This window comes from Eretmochelys imbricata, chromosome 1 (assembly GCF_965152235.1).
Source record: "Eretmochelys imbricata isolate rEreImb1 chromosome 1, rEreImb1.hap1, whole genome shotgun sequence".
NCBI lineage: Eukaryota > Metazoa > Chordata > Testudines > Cheloniidae > Eretmochelys > Eretmochelys imbricata.
In genome coordinates, this window is record NC_135572.1 from 265,442,075 (window position 1) to 265,458,671 (window position 16,597).

The window sequence follows — 16,597 nt, forward strand, 5'->3', positions numbered from 1 at the left end:
TTGAGAAGCGAGTGGCAATAGTGCTGTGGAAGCTTGCAATGCCAGACAGCTACCTGTCTGTTGGGAATCAATTTGGAGTGGGCAAATCTACTGTGGGGGCTGCTGTGATGCAAGTAGCCCACGCAATCAAAGATCTGCTGATATCAAGGGTAGTGACCCTGGGAAATGTGCAGGTCATAGTGGATGCCTTTGCTGCAATGGGATTCCCTAACTGTGGTGGGGCCATAGACAGAACCCATATCCCTATCTTGGCACTGGAGCACCAAGCCGGTGAGTACATAAACCACAAGGGGTACTTTTCAATAGTGCTGCAAGCACTGGTGGATCACAAGGGATGTTTCACCAACATCAACGTGGGATGGCCGGGAAAGGTACATGACGCTCGCATCTTCAGGAACTCTGGTCTGTTTCAAAAGCTGCAGGAAGGGACTTTATTCCCAGACCAGAAAATAACAGTTGGGGATGTTGAAATGCCTATAGTTATCCTTGGGGACCTAGCCTACCCCTTAATGCCATGGCTCATGAAGCCATACACAGGCAGCCTGGACAGTAGTCAGGAGCTGTTCAACGACAGGCTGAGCAAGTGCAGAATGGTGGTAGAATGTGCATTTGGATGTTTAAAAGCGCGCTGGTGCAATTTACTGACTCGGTTAGACCTCGGCGAAATCAATATTCCCACTGTTATTTCTGTTTGCTGTGCGCTCCACAATATCTATGAGAGTAAGGGGGAGACATTTATGGCGGGGTGGGAGGTTAAGACAAATCGCCTGGCTGCTGGTTATGCACAGCCAGACACCAGGGCGGTTAGAAGAGCACAGGAGGGTACGGTGTGCATCAGAGAAGCTTTGAAAACCAGTTTCATGACTGGCCAGGCTACGGTGTGAAAGTTCTGTTTGTTTCTCCTTGATGAAACCCCCCGCCTTTTGGTTCACTCTACTTCCCTGTAAGCTAACCATCCTCCCTTCGATCACCGCTTGCAGAGGCAATAAAGTAATTGTTGCTTCACATTCATGCATTCTTTAATTCATCACACAAATAGGGGGATAACTACCAAGGTAGCCCAGGAGGGGTGGTGGAGGAGAGAAGCACCAGGAGGGGTGGTAGAGGAGAGAAGCACCAGGAGGGGTGGTGGAGAAGGGAAGGACAAGGCCACACAGCACTTTAAAAGTTTAAAACTTTAAAACTTATTGAATGCCAGCCTCCTGTTGCTTGGGCAATCCTCTGGGGTGGAGCGGCTGGATGGCTGGAGGCCCCCCACCGCGTTCTTGGGCGTCTGGGTGAGGAGGCTATGGAATTTGGGGAGGAGGGTGGTTGGTTACACAGGGGCTATAGCAGCGGTCTGTGCTCCTGCTGCCTTTCCTGCAGCTCAACCATATGCTGGAGCATGTAGGTTTGATCCTCCAGCAGCCTCAGCATTGAATCCTGCCTCCTCTCATCATGCTGCCGCCACCTTTCAGCTTCAGCCCTCTCTTCAGCCTGCCACTTACTCTCTTCAGCCCGCCACCTCTCCTCCCGGTCATTTTGTGCTTTCCTGCACTCTGACGTTGTCTGCCTCCACGCATTCGTCTGTGCTCTGTCAGTGTGGGAGGACAGCATGAGCTCAGAGAACATTTCATCGTGAGTGCGTTTTTTTCGCCTTCTAATCTTCGCTAGCTTCTGGGAAGGAGAAGATCCTGTGATCCTTGAAACACATGCAGCTGGTGGAGAAAAAAAAAGGGACAGTGGTATTTTAAAAGACACATTTTATAGAACAATGGGTACACTCTTTCACAGTAAATCTTGCTGTTAACATTACATACATAGCACATGTGCTTTCGTTCCAAGGTCGCATTTTGCCTCTCCCCAGCATGTGGCTAGCCCCTACCCACTCCCCGCGGCTAACAGCGGGGAACATTTCTGTTCAGCCACAGGCAAACAGCCCAGCAAGAACGGGCACCTCTGAATGACCCCTTAAGAAAAGCACCGTATTTCAACCAGGTGACCATGAATGATATCACTCTCCTGAGGATAACACAGAGAGATAAAGAACGGATGTTGTTTGAACGCCAGCAAACATACACTGCAATGCTTTGTTCTACAATGATTCCCGAGTATGTGCTACTGGCCTAGAGTGGTAAAGTGTCCTACCATGATGGACAGAATAAGGCTGCCCTCCCCAGAAACCTTTTGCAAAGGCTTTGGGAGTATATCCAGGAAAGCCACGAATGCCAGGGCAAATTAATCATTAAACATGCTTGCTTTTAAATCATGTATAGTATTTTAAAAGGTACATTCACCAGAGGTCCATTCTCCACCTGGCGAGTCCGGGAGGCAGCCTTGGGTGGGTTCGGGGGTGACTGGCTCCAGGTCCAGGGTGAGAAACAGTTCCTGGCTGTCGGGAAAACTGGTTTCTCCGCTTGCTTGCTGTGAACTATCTACAACCTCATCATCATCATCTTCCTCGTCCCCAAAACCTGCTTCCGTGTTGCCTCCATCTCCATTGAAGGAGTCAAACAACACGGCTGGGGTACTGGTGGCTGAACCCCCTAAAATGGCATGCAGCTTGTCATAGAAGCGGCATGTCTGGGGCTCAGACCCTGAGCGGCCGTTTGCCTCTCTGGTTTTCTGGTAGGCTTGCCTCCGCTCCTTAAGTTTCAAGCGGCACTGCTTCGGGTCCCTGTCATGGCCTCTGTCCTTCATGCCCTGGGAGATTTTGACAAATGTTTTGGCATTTCGAAAACTGGAACGGAGTTCTGATAGCACGGATTCCTCTCCCCATACAGCGATCAGATCCCATACCTCCCGTTCGGTCCATGCTGGAGCTCTTTTGCGATTCTGGGACTCCATCATGGTCACCTCTGCTGATGAGCTCTGCATGGTCACCTGCAGCTTGCTATGCTGACCAAACAGGAAATTGAAATTCAAAAGTTCGCAGGCCTTTTCCTGTCTACCTGGCCAGTGCATCTGAGTTGAGAGTGCTGTCCAGAGCGGTCACAATGGAGCACTCTGGGATAGCTCCTGGAGGCCAGTACCGTCTAATTGCATCCACAGTACCCCAAATTTGACTCAGCAAGGCCGATTTCAGCACTAATCCCCTTGTCGGGGGTGGAGTAAGGAAATCGATTTTAAGAGCCCTTTAAGTCGAAAAAAGGGCTTCGTCGTGTGGATGGGTGCAGGGTTAAATCAATTTTAACGCTGCTAAATTCAACCTCAACTCCTAGTGTAGACCAGGGCATAGTACAGATGCAGCCTCGGTTTCCCCTAGTATAAAACTGGGACAGTATTGCTCTCTTGTCTCACCAGGGCATGGTGAGGATTTCAGTGAGAGGATCCTGGTTTTCAGAAGAGCTAAGCTTGCACAACTTCAGCTGAGATTGATGGGAGATTCGTTCAGGCCCTACTACTCTGTTGAGAATAGATCCTTTCTGGGCGTACTATCTGAGCACCTGCACATTAGAATGGGTAAAGCTGGGAAGAGGAAAGGTGCTATGCAAAGGCTTAAAATCAATGCTATTATCTCACTACCTCATCTAAGATTGTCGTAAGTTCCTCCCGCCCTTCACAAAACTTCCCCGAACAGGTAAGACGGGAAAAATTTTTCCTTTGCAGAGCGGTATGGGTTTGATTCCAATCAGATTAGACTCCTACCTTCACCCAGCCCAGCCCTAAACCCTACAGATCAGCCAATTTGATAAGGGGGGAGGGATGGACGGGGAGGACTAGAAGCAAAAACCGGATTTAGATAAGCCAAAAGATGGCAGGAGCTGGGTTGGCTTATCTAAATACATTTGGTTGGCTAACCAGGCCCATGCATCTTGGGGGGGTAAACACCAACAACCGAAGGGGATCGTGCAGGGTGGCAGAACTAGGAGAAATCTGGCGAGGAAACAGCTCCTGCAGGGAAGATGCATCAGGCTGTGGACCTCAGGGAAGGGGTGCCGGTCCCATCACCTGGATCATTGCCAACTGGACTAGACAAGACACTGGAGAGCAGAGTGCAACCAGCAGCCCATCCCCTTCATTCACAGCGGCCCTGCTGCTGGGGTGGTACAAGGCCTCTCCAGGGACCGGGTGCAGTGGCATGCACACTGCAAGTTTGGAGGAAATGGCTGCAGGTGCTTGTCAGCACTAGCACCGGGTAGGTTCTCAACAAGGCCTCTCCCAGGGCCTGGTAAGAGGAATGCTTGTCCTCAGGCCTTCCCACTGGCAAAGGGGAGAATGCAGAGGTTGCTCCATGGCTCTCTCGCTCTGCCTCACCCACTTAGACGGGATGCGACACTGCCAGGCAAACGGAGGGGAGAAGAAACCTATTCACAGGGCTCCAGGAGGAGGGGAAGCCTTGTGAGACCCTGCACTTCCCTAGCACCTTTCATCAGATCTCTGTACAAAGGTTAAGGCACTGTCACCGCAGCCCTGGTGGAAGGGAAATATTAGTCTCCTCTTTAGCAGATGGGGGAAACTGAGGCACATGACAACGTCAAGCCTACAGTCTGAAACGTGCCCAGGGATTTGGGGTGCTCCACTTGAGACACACCAGGCCAGCCTGTCCAAAGAGCTCAGCCCCCAGCATCTCCCACATGCTGAGTGGTCTGGTTTTGCAAATCTGCCCTAGGAGCCTAAATGTGAGCTGAACTCTTTTGAAAATCTGGCCTAGACAACCTGGCGTTCAGAGTAGAGGCCAACAGGAATTGGAGATGCTCACTGCCTCTGAAGATCAGTCCCTTGGTGTCTCAAAATGGGCCTCCAAAAACAGGGGCATTCAAAGTTAGTGGCCACTCTTCAAAATTGAGGCCAGGGTCTAACAGGCCAAACTCCCACTGATTTTGAGGGGAGCTTCTCCCATAGAAAGGACTGCGTAAGGCTGCAGGACTGAGCTCAATGCAGTAAAAACACATCTGCAATTGCTGAGCAGGCTGTGGATTGGGCCCCGCCCTAGCGTTGTAACCAGAGCAGCATCCGCCCATTTCCACATCCTTCACAAACACTCACCCGAAACGTGATGGTGGTGACAGACAAATCACGGCACGCACATTACATCCAGCCAGATGCAGCCAACGCTGATAGCACATTTATCAGTGACTGGGGCTATTCATCAGAAAGGGGCAGCAATAATCCAAGGCAGCCTAGTCAAATCTGAAGACGCACAGAAATCCCTAAGCCAGGCAGAAAGTGTCTGTCTGAGTCACACGTGTGACAGAAATGCCAAGGGTGACTCATCAACTGGAAAAAAAAGGAAAAGGTTCTAAAGTTCAAATAACACGTTGAGAAAAGCCACAAGTCTCTGTAGCTCATGAGCCACCAAGAGGGAGAGCAAACAATGTCTGTTCCCTGGTCATCAAAGCGCCAGAGTCCAAGGGGACAGATCCTGCAAGGTGCTGAGAGCATGCAGAAAAATGCCAAGCATCCTCAATTCCCACCAGCTTCAACGGGGCCTGAAGGCACTCAGCGCCTGGCAGGATCCGGGCTTAAATGATGGCTTAGATCGGCAGGAGAGGATGTCACGTTGAAACCATATGTTACTATGAAATTAACTAGAACAAATTCCCTTTGATTGCCTACGGAATGAAACGGCAAAACTGAACCGGATGAAAACTGAAAATAAAAGCCTGCTAGAAAAGGGAACTGAAATCCCCAAATGACTGAGTTCAGCGCTGGGAAACAGGCCTCTAAAAAAGGGAACCTCAGATAGCCAAAAGAGAACTAAGAGAAGCCCAGGTCGATGCAATGAGCGTGCTGCCAAGAGAAACACCAAAAATAAATGAAGCTACTGGGAATGGAGCTGAACCTCAGCTGCAAACCCCAGGGGATAACTAAGAGCTTGTCTACACTTAAAACACTACAGTGGCACAGCTGTAGCACTTCAGTGTAGACACTACCTCCGCTGACAGCAGGGATTGGCCTGTTGGCATAGGTAATCCACCTCCCCGAGAGGCAGTACCTAGGTCAACGGAAGAATTCTTGCATTGACCCAGTGCTGCGTACACCAGGACTTAGGTCGGCTTAACAACGCTGCTCAGGGGTTTCACACCCCGACCAATGTCGTTAACCCGACCTACTTTTCTAGCGCAGACCAGGCCTCAGACAACAACCACATAGTTATTGCAGATCAGAGGGGGATCTTGAGAGCATATGGCAGACTCTGCATTCATTACATCCTTCTTGTTCCCCAAGGAAGGACAGGTGACAGCAACTCCCAGTGCGCTCCCCCAGGGTTTCCATCAGGGCAGGGCAGCTTTCGAAACCACCAGCAGTCGGCTGTGCCAAGAAACTGCCTAACTGTCCTGACAAGAGCCCTTGGCTCTTTCGGCGGAGCTGCCCCATGCCAGCCTCCCTACAGCAGGGGGCTTGGGGCTGCTTTGGCCTGCCACAATTCCCCCCTTGAGTGGACTTTCTGCCCTACGTGCTATACCTGCAGGACCCACTCTACACCCCCGGCTGAATCCGGCCTTACGTCTACGCCTACCCCCAGGTTTCTTGGGAGACAAGCCACCACAAGCAATCCGTTCCTTCTGTTGGCTTCAGATTGCTGGCTGGGAAACACTCATTCCCACAAGAGGGAAAGAGTACTACAAGTTAAATGCCTGAATGCAGATCAGGCCAGACAAGTTTTATCAAGTACCAGGCTGAACAAGCCAAAACATATTGCCATCCACCCAGTAACAAACAAACTCACCCAGCCGGGAGATCTGATAAAAGCAGTGGGACAGCTGGCAACACTAACTGCAAGGCAGTACCCGTCAGTGCAGAGATAGCCTTATCTCCTCAGCTGCCAAGATGGGACACGCATCCCCATCTACTACACAACAGCAGTGCAAGGCCTGTGGAGGCCTGTTCTCTGTTCCTGAGCCTGCATGTAGCCCCTTAGTACAGCACAGGGGCATCTCTATGACTCACTGCATCTTGTTAAAACAAGGGAGTGAATAGTCACTGAACAGCTCCATGGTACCAGCTCCCTGTGGATCAGGGACCAGAAATTACTAAAACATGCTGCCATCTAATCTGGACACAGACTAAATGACATCAGATTACCCCGCTGCAGTAACAGAGCACAGTGGCTACGGGAGATTGAAACAGCAGAGGGGAAGGCAGGAAGCTGGGGGCCACCGAACCCCACCTTGCTGTACCAGCCAAAGGGCAGGGGGAAAGGAGGGGCTGTGCCAGGGGGCAGGCCCTCTGTTTTTAGCAGGGGAGGGGGTTGTGCTGCTCCACTGGCACTCACCTCATTTTAACCCCTGCCATAGCACCACCAAGGAAAGGCCCCAGTGGGAAGAAACAAAGCACAAGCTGTTGGGAAAGGAATAAACAGCCCCGGGGCTACTTAGATGGTAAGCTCGTTGGGGCAGGGACCATCTCTTTGTGTTGTGTTTGCACAGAGCCTGGCACAGTGGGGTCCTGGGCCAAGGCTGGGGCTCCTAGGTGATACAGATAAGAAATCAGAACAGGAAGCGTACAGGCTGAAATGATTTCTAGGCTGTGCCAGCATCACCCGAAGTACAGTATGGTGTCACGGAGATTTTGTGGCGCGAGGGTTTAATTGGCACAGAGACTGTGTTCGTACAGCACCTTGCACAACGGGGTGCAGGCTAGGAGTGGGGCTGCTAGGCACCATGGCAATACAAATAAATAATCGTATTAATCATGGGCCAGATCCTTCTCGGCTGTGAACCAGTGTGGCTCCACTGACAGCAGCAGAGTTATGGTGCTTTACCCCAGCTGCAGATCTGGCCCTACGTTTGTGGCTAGGGAGGATTTATAGTTTGTCATGCTCTTGGGGATCCCCCAGCTTTAGGTGTCACCTGAGATATAAACCAACAGATTCCATCACTCTCACCCCCATCCCCAACTCACGGGGGGGGGGCACCCCACTACTCACAGCGTCATAGGGCTTAAGGCCAGAAGGGACCACCAGATCATCTAGTGCGACCTCCTGTAAATCATGGACCACCAACACCACCCACCACCCGCACACTAGACACAACAATTACTCACCTATCCCCGCTCACACAGAGCGACCCTTTTTGGGGGTTGCTAGGGCAGGTAGGAACAGGCACCCCCATGTCACAGCTCCCCTGGGAGCAGCTGAAGGAATAGCAGCTTGCTTGCTGGGAAATACAAAGGGCTTCTAGTTCTGATTGGGCCAGCTGCCGGAGAGCCTACGCAGGAAACACCATGCACATGGACACACAAACTACAGCTGCCCCAGAAGGCCTCCGCGGGAGATTCACTCAAAGTCCTGCCTGGGGGGGTGGAGGGGGTCTAGGATTAATATGGTCCACAACAGTTCTCCAAAGGCAGGAAGCTGGGGGCCACCAAACCCCACCTGGAGAGAAGCATGCACCTATGCAGGTACATTTCAGGTCTCTCCTCCTTTAAGGCTTCTCTGCCTTTTTTTTTTTTTTTTGTGCCCCACGCCCAGCTCTCTTGCATCCCCCAGCTGCTGGGCTGCTTCCTCTTCAGCCAGCAGCCACACCCCCGCTGTCCCTTAGCAGCAGGCAGCCAGGGCTGCAGCTGGCAGCATGTGGCAAATGGAAGGGGGCGAGGCTCTAGTGCAGCCAGGATAGATAGTGCCGGCAGCAGCGGAACAGCCTGACTTAGGCCAGGCCTGAAGTTTCTCAGGGAGCCTCGGGCAGGATAGCAGGTATGGGATTTTCAGCTGGGGCCGAGGACTGCCAGTCAAACTCAAACTAGCCCTGTATCAGATGCACAGCTGAGACCATATTTGAGCAATGGGGCATTTAGAGGCGGTAACTCCTAGGACCTCCCTTAGCTCCATGTTAAAGCCAGACTGCATAGGCCTGACTTTCCAAGCTTCCCAGACGGCTGTGGGACTAAGCATCCCCAAGAGTAGCTCTGCTATTTCACACTTGATTGCCACCGCGACCTGTAGAGGTATTTACCACCCAGCCCCGGTGAGTCACTGCGCTTGGTTTTCTTATGCTGCTCCGTAACTTCCACCTTGGAGGTTGTACTCTGTGCTAGGGCCAGACTTTGCTTATGGAATATGCTTTTTCAATAGGAATTCCCCCCCACACCCTCCCCCCATCATCCTTTATGGTAAAAATGGATAGCAATAAATCAAAGAAATGCATTTAACCTCTCTTCTACTTCCCCCGCTCCTCCAACCCCTCCCTCCCCTCTCTGGCAGTGGCAGGGATGAAAGCCATGACTCAAGCCATATGGTTTCTAACAGAGAATCCATTTCACCTTTTCAATAGCCTCCCTCTGCCTTTATCATTTGCCGTGGGCACTTCACCAGCAGAGCATTTGTCCCAACTGGGGCCTCCAATCCTGCAAGCTGCTCCGTGCTTCAGCAATTTCAATGAGGCTCCCCTGGCAGGATCCAGGCCTGGCTTTGTACACAGGATTTCTGCTCTTAAAAGAGGCTCACTTAGCCCTCGTGAACACCTGCGCTTCTCCGCTTAACCAGACAAGAGTTTCACCCTCCCCGTTTCGTTTCTGGTTTAGAGGAACACAACCCATCCCTGCTCCTCAGTCTCCAGGCCGAGTCTGTGATCTGGGCTTTCAACAAGTCTCCTTGCTGTACTCTTCAGCCTGTTACTATCTCTTTGTTACCATGTTAAAGTCTTCCATCCTTCGTAAAGCTCACTAACTCTCGCCCCTCTGCAAGAGCAAATTCAATTGTCCTCTTTCCCACTGTATGCACCATCTTCTCCTAGAGTACGTGGCTGAGAGGCAGAAAGAAGGGTACTGACGGGGATTCTTCAAAGGCACCAGGGGACCCCTTGGGCGGATGACTCGGCGGGAGGGTTTGCACAGGAGAGGGGGAGAGCAGATGCTGATGTTCACCTCCAAAGGCCCATAACATTCATTTCCTCTGCTTCCCTGTCTCTCTGGCCCATCTGCTGCTAGGATACTTCTCTGAAAAGGTTTTCAATCCAGAGATCTGAAAGCACTTTAAGAAAGGCGATAAGTGTAATTATCTCATCTAGGCACAGAGAGGGGAAATGGCTTGCCCAAAGTCACCCAGCAGGACAGTAGCAGCTCCTGATTCCCAGGCCAGTTCCCTAGCTACTCAGCAGACTCATGCTAGCATGACTGCAGCATGGTTTCCCTGATCACAAGGGACCCATCATCCTACAGTAAAAAGGAACCTGCTGCATTAAGAATTTACAGTGTGGAAGAAAAGGGACTGGACAGCTTGGGAACATGCTCCTTATTGCACATCAGTCCCCTAGGAGCTGCTGACAGAAACTCCTATTAGACTAAAAGGGAAAAGCCTGAAACCTTCAACTCGATCGCTGGCTCTTAAATAGCAACCCTCCACGGGGAAAAGCATTGAAAACTCTTCCAGAGGTGGGGGACAGCCGAGGTCAGGGAATAGTGGGGCTTCAAATCCAGAAGACTGTGTAAAACGCATGGGCAGAGGTGATGTCAGAAGAGGAGATGCTGGCTCTGTTTCAAGGGAAAGTGGCAGCGGCAACTCAGCTAGAAATCCAGGAACCGTCTGCTGCAGTCAGCTAAAGGAGGCAAATGGCAAGAGAACAAAGGCACAGCAGTACAGCGTCTGCAAAAGTGAGTGGTACAGCATAACGCATCACGGATCAAGGAGTAACCTAGCTGGTGAAACAGAACCCACCCTTACAGGCTACAGCTGAAGATCTAGCACCCAGTGTGGTGAAATGCTTGGTAGGAGGTGTTAGAAGATGGCGACAAGCAATACTGCTTGGATTGTACATAGACAACTACTCAAAACCAAAAGAGCCTGTGGGTGGGGCAGGGGGAGAGGAAGGACTGATGTGTTCCCGGGGAGATGCACAGATAAACCACAGCTGAGCCCTGGCTGCTAGAACTTTCTTCCACATGATCTTTGGAGTCAGCTGAGGAAATCCCAGATGCAAACATTCTCTTTCTTTCTGATTGCTGTGCATGTAATCCTGCGGGTCTGTGATTCAACTGCACAACTTCACAGATCTTTCAAAACTGACAAACATTCAATCGCCTTTCTCCTGCCTTCCCACCACTGCCCTCTGCTGGATGGAAAGCATCAGAGCTGCTCAAAGCTGTGCGCCCTGCTCCCGCTATCAGTCCTAACTCTGAAGTATTTTCTCTGTTCCTACTAGTGCACAAACAACAAAGTGCTCCAGTTTGCATGTGGTGACATCCCCAGCTAGCAACCGCAAGCCAATGGTTATACATCATAATACTGGTTTGTAAGAGGGAATGTTTTCTGGGTTGGAGTTAGTAATAATATGGAGCTTTTCCGCTCATCATCAGTTCAAATCTGGTCCAGGAGAGCACTGGTTGAGAGGCATGGCTGTCCTAACGACCTGTGTAGAGTGAGGTACAGGAGGTGGTCAGGTTTTCATCCCAGAGGACAATGTCCCACATGGCACAAACCACCACTGTAAGCGCAGCACAAATGAGCTCCCAGCAGCAAACCAAAGCTCTCTTCATTTTACAGAAGCATATTGATGGGGATAGCATCAGTGTGACGTGGAATGGTTTCAAACAGAGGAAGGGCCCTGTGTTAGGTTTGCGGGAAGGAACAGAAGGTGTTCAGTAGGAGGCCATACATATTGGTGCTGTGTCTGGGTTCATCCAGCATCTTCACTGGTGAGCCAGAAGGCCCAGACAGCGTTCTAATTCAATTGCACATGCTACTAAATTGGGAGGAGCTGCAAACCCTAGGGAAGACAGAAAAAGAACACAACAGGACTCAGAACAACAAGAAATAGGAGCTGAAGTTCAGTGATCCAACCGGGACAATGCAACTGACAGTATCTGGTGTGGGGAAGGGAGACAATCTAAACTGGTATTTAATGGGACACACTTGAGCAAAGCAGTAATGCCAAAATGCTAAAGCTAGAGACGATCAACAGCCTATCAGATATGGACTTGAACCGATGTGATCCCTGCACCAAGAGTGTCAGTAAATTTGAGCTGCATAGACAGAAGCATCACCTCATGGAGCAGGGAGAGGATACACTCTTTCTATAAAGCTCCGATGTAACTGTATCTAGAATACCAGGTTCCACTCTGGATACCATAAAGATGTAAAAGATCCTCAGAAATGCAACAAGAGGCATAAGGGGCCCAAAAGACTGACTCATAAGGAAAGATTACACTAGCTAATGTATAATGTACTGGAACCCAGTTGCGGGGAGGATATGGCAGCTGTCAGGTATCTGTGAAGGGCATAATAAGGGAGAAATGGTGCAATGGTGTAATGGGATAAAATTAAGAAAATATAGGTTCAACACCAGGAACTACTTCCTAACAATAAGGCAGATTAGTCTCCTTCGTGGCTAGAGGCATTTAAGATCAGCCTGACAGAATGTGAGAACAGTGGGGTGAGACAGACTAAATGTGACCTAATAGGTCATTTCCCTCTCTAGCACCTGTGGGCCCAATTCTGCAGGCACTTTCACAGGAATCACCGTACCCCTCTGTAATCCCATACACGAGTAAATTGGCTCTGTGGGAGCCTGTGGGATTGGACTTTTATAACTGAATGGACCAGGTAGGATTACTGGATTCTTCTTAGTGCTACAGGTGGTTCTTCAAGTCCCGACATGCTGGTGAGCGGAGATGATGCTCGGAGTACCCCAGCCCATACTGTGCAGTATCCGTTCTACAACTAAGCTGAGGTCTTTACTTTCCAAAGTTGTCAAGTTGGCATCTTTCGCCAGCATGACATTTTTTTAAAAAGGCACTGTGTAGAGAATGTTCCCTCCAAGACCACAAGAGCCCAGAAAATACAACCAGCACTTACTAAGTGTCATAATCAGAGCCAGACTGGATTATTGAAGCAGTAAGGACACATTGAATTTGATTTGGTTTTTTTCCAGGATTTTTCCCAGCAGCTGTTCAAACAAGGAGGAAAAAGTACATTCCAAATTAAAAGGGAAAGGAATGCTGTTTAATGATGTATCCAGCCACTTTAAAGTAAACCAGGACGGGAAGCAGCTCACATTCTGGTTTTTATATTATTAAACCTTCATTTCCTACAACGAGCTCTCACTCTTTACAGTAAATTAAATGTAAGAGAACTGCAGTGAGACTGAAGACCTCAAAAAATTCAAAGGGAAAGGGAAACCATTCACTTAAAAAACTCAGTTTGAAAATTTTATACTTAATAGGTTACAAATAATTTTTGTTAAAGGGAAAGGGGAGGAGAAAAGAATGTCTCCCTCATTCTGCTTCTTTTACACATTTGGCAGCATTTTGTGGGCAGTCAGTTTCAGTTTTCCCTCTCTATATTCAATCAGTTGTGGATTTAACTTCCTTGTGTGTCTCCACAGAAACAGAAGGAAAATACTGAGATAGAAAAATGTCCTCAGAAAGCCAGTTTCCAGGGGAACTCAGACAAGTTTAGTAGCTGAAATTACTGCTAACTCATTTTAAGTTGATTAGATTTCAGGTCAGTATCCCTTTAAGGTTCCAGCAGCATCTGTGACTCAGCCCCTTGCACATACATTACAGTAGATGTCATTTTACAGCCCTGCAGATGGTGTGAACTCTAATATCTTAATATTCAGGCTCAGTGTGGCCAAGCTGGCATTGCTCCTGGAGTGTGTACTTTAAATAAACCAGAGGAAGGAAATGCTAAAGCTGCACCTGCATCATTTCAGATCTGTGCAATAAGTAACACACAATGTTTTCTGAGCCCAAGAGAGAGGAGAGGGTACATTAGCTATGAGTGGTTCAACTGGCAGCCTGTGGTCCAAATCCAGCCCATGGGATGATTCTGTACAGCCCCACATGATTTTGCTCTACAAGATGGGATCCTCCATGCAGCATGACCTCACACACACACACTGTACTGCATGATCATGCTGTATGGAGGTCACCATTTTGTAAAGCAAAATTGCATCCTCTGCAAAGTGTGACCTCGCACATTAAATGTGAGGTCAAACCACATGGAGGATGCCATTTTGCTTTTGTATGTTGCCTGTGGAAGTGCCACACAGCTATGCCTGCGGCCCACATCATTAAAAAGATTGGCCTACCAGCAACCAGAGACATTGAGAACAAATATTGGAATTGCCCTTTTGGATCAAACATGATGTCAAACCACTCCAATACCTTGCCTCTAAAATTTCTACCAGAATTCTTCTTAATAAAGCAGTGAAAAAAAGAAGAACCAGTTGTCGATTTATTTAGACTTCAGCACGAGGTTACTAAAGAAGCAAAGCAGTCATGGGATAAGGGGTAAAATATAGTCCTGGTTAAAAAACTGGCTAAGACCCAGAAAGCAAGGATTAGGATTAAATTATTGATTTTCATCATGGCAGAAGGTTAACAGTGGGACACCTCAAGATTCTGTACTAGGTCCTTTATTGTTTAATATTTTTATTGATGGTCTAGAAATGGGGTGAGAAGTGAGGTAGCAACACTGGCGGATGACAAAGTTATTTAGGTTTCAGAGTAGCAGCCGTGTTAGTCTGTATCTGCAAAAAGGAGTACTTCTGGCACCTTAGAGACTTTTCAAATTTATTTGAGCATAAGCTTTCGTGAGCTACAGCTCACTTCATCGGATGCATGTAGTGGAAAATACAGTGGGGAGATTTTATATACACAGATAACATGAAATAATGGGTGTTATCATACAGACTGTAACAAGAGAGATTAGATAAGGTGAGCTATTACCAGCAGGAGAGCGGGGTGGTGGGGGGGGAGAGAAGGAACCTTTTGTAGTGATAATCAAGGTGGGCCATTTCCAGCAGTTGCCAAGAATGTGTGAGGAACCGGGGGTGGGGGGGGGGGGAACGGAATAAACATGGGGAAATAGTTTTACTTTGTGTAATGACACATCCACTCCCAGTCTTTATTCAAGCCTAATTTAATTGTATCCAATTTGAAAATTAATTCTAATTCAGCAGTCTCTCGCTGGAGTCTGTTTTTGAAGTTTTTTTGTTAAAGAATTGCAACTTTTAGGTCTGTAATTGAGTGACCAAAGAGATTGAAGTGTTCTCCGACTGGTTTTTGAATGTTATAATTCTTGATGTCTAGTTTGTGTCCATTTATTCTTTTACGTAGAGACTGTCCAGTTTGGCCAATGTACATGGCAGAGGGGCATTGCTGGTGCATGATGGCATATATCACATTGGCAGATGTGCAGGTGAACGAGCCTCTAATAGTGTGGCTGATGTGATTAGGCCCTATGATGGTGTCCCCTGAATAGATATGTGGACAGTTGGCAACAGGCTTTGTTGCAAGGAAAGTTATTTAGGTTAGTCAGGACCAGAGAGCTAACCAAGCTAGATGAATGAGCAAACAAACTCTGGTGTTAAAAGGCACACATTGCAGGAGAAACACCTGCACATTGCAGGGGAAATATACTTCACAGGGTTCTAAATTCACTCATTAACCCAAGAAAGGAACTGGACATTATCACAGACAACTCAATGAAAACTTCTGCCCAATGCATAACTGTGGTCAAAAACAGCTAACAGGGTTAGTAAGGAATGGGATGGAAAGTACTACCAAAAATCATAATGATACCTTTATATAAGTCAACCTCACCCTGAATAGTGCATGCAGTGCTGGGCACCTTATCTCACAAAGGATAGCGCAAAGCCGGAAGGGTTTCAGAGAAGAGCGATGAGAATGATCAAAGGCCTGGACAAATTCTGTATAAAGAGAATGAAAAGCCTGAGGATGTTCACCTTAGAAAGGAAACATGACAGAAGTATATCAAATAATGAATGGCATAGCAAAGGTGGATGGGATTGAAAGCTTCTATCATCCCTGTCTTATAACACAAGAACAAGGGGCCACTCGCTGAAATTAAAATGTGGGACATTCAAAAGGAAAATGTAAATACTGATTAATTTATTTAACACCCAGACAAACCACCATAGCCTGTGGAACTCACTGCCACATGACACCGCTGAGACCCAAGAACAGGGTAAGAGTTAAGGTGGTGGGGGGGGAAGGATATGTATAAGGAGAGCAGGAACATCCCGGTGAAGATACGAGGCCCTTCCCCGCAGGCTGTGATGGGGGCCCCCACCCCCCAGTAGCCACAGACCAGCGAGACCCCCAGAGCACAAGAACGTGCAGCCCTATCAGTCCCTTGTTTCAGGGTGAGCTCCGGCAGCTGTGGCTCCACAAGCCAACCCCAGCGCTTGACCCGGACCCGCCTTGTGGCCGGTAGTTCCCCAGGCTGCCGCTTCCCGGGGCGGGTTTGCTCTTCACCTGCTCAGAACTCCCCGGCAGCCGCCGCCCCCCGCACCACGCCTGGCCCAGGCAGCGGGGGGGGGGGGGGGGGGGAGGAGGAGGACGAGTCCATTTCCCCGAGGGGGTCGGGGTGGACGGTACCAAGGGCACCCAGGGCCCTACATCGCCACCCCCTACCCCTCCAACGCCCTTTTAAAGGACACGCGCCCCGAGGCGGAAGTTCCCCTTCCTCTCCCGTTTCTCCTCTCCCGTGCCCTTCCTGCCCCAATCTCCGGCAGCCAGCCAGACACCGGGACAAAAGCCCTCCCGGAAGTTGGGCTCCACGGCGCCGTCCTGTTCCCGACGCTCTGGCGCCGCCACGTGGTCTCTATGGCACAACCGCAACGGCTTCCAGACAGTTCTTCCGCTTCGTCTCTTCTGTTGGCCCGTGGCGCGGCGGACTTTTCCCGTCCCGAGCTCTATGGTTTCCGGCGCT

The 16,597-nt window shown here is 49.4% G+C and overlaps 1 long non-coding RNA gene across 1 annotated transcript; it reads right to left on the minus strand.

Moving 5' to 3' along the window:
• Positions 1–1,032: 1,032 nt before the first annotated feature.
• LOC144271864 (uncharacterized) lies at positions 1,033–16,597 on the minus strand. The gene is made up of 3 exons (XR_013347438.1): positions 16,141–16,597; positions 15,466–15,572; positions 1,033–1,697 (listed from the first exon to the last, which is right to left on the minus strand). It is a non-coding gene; the product is annotated as an uncharacterized LOC144271864 (long non-coding RNA).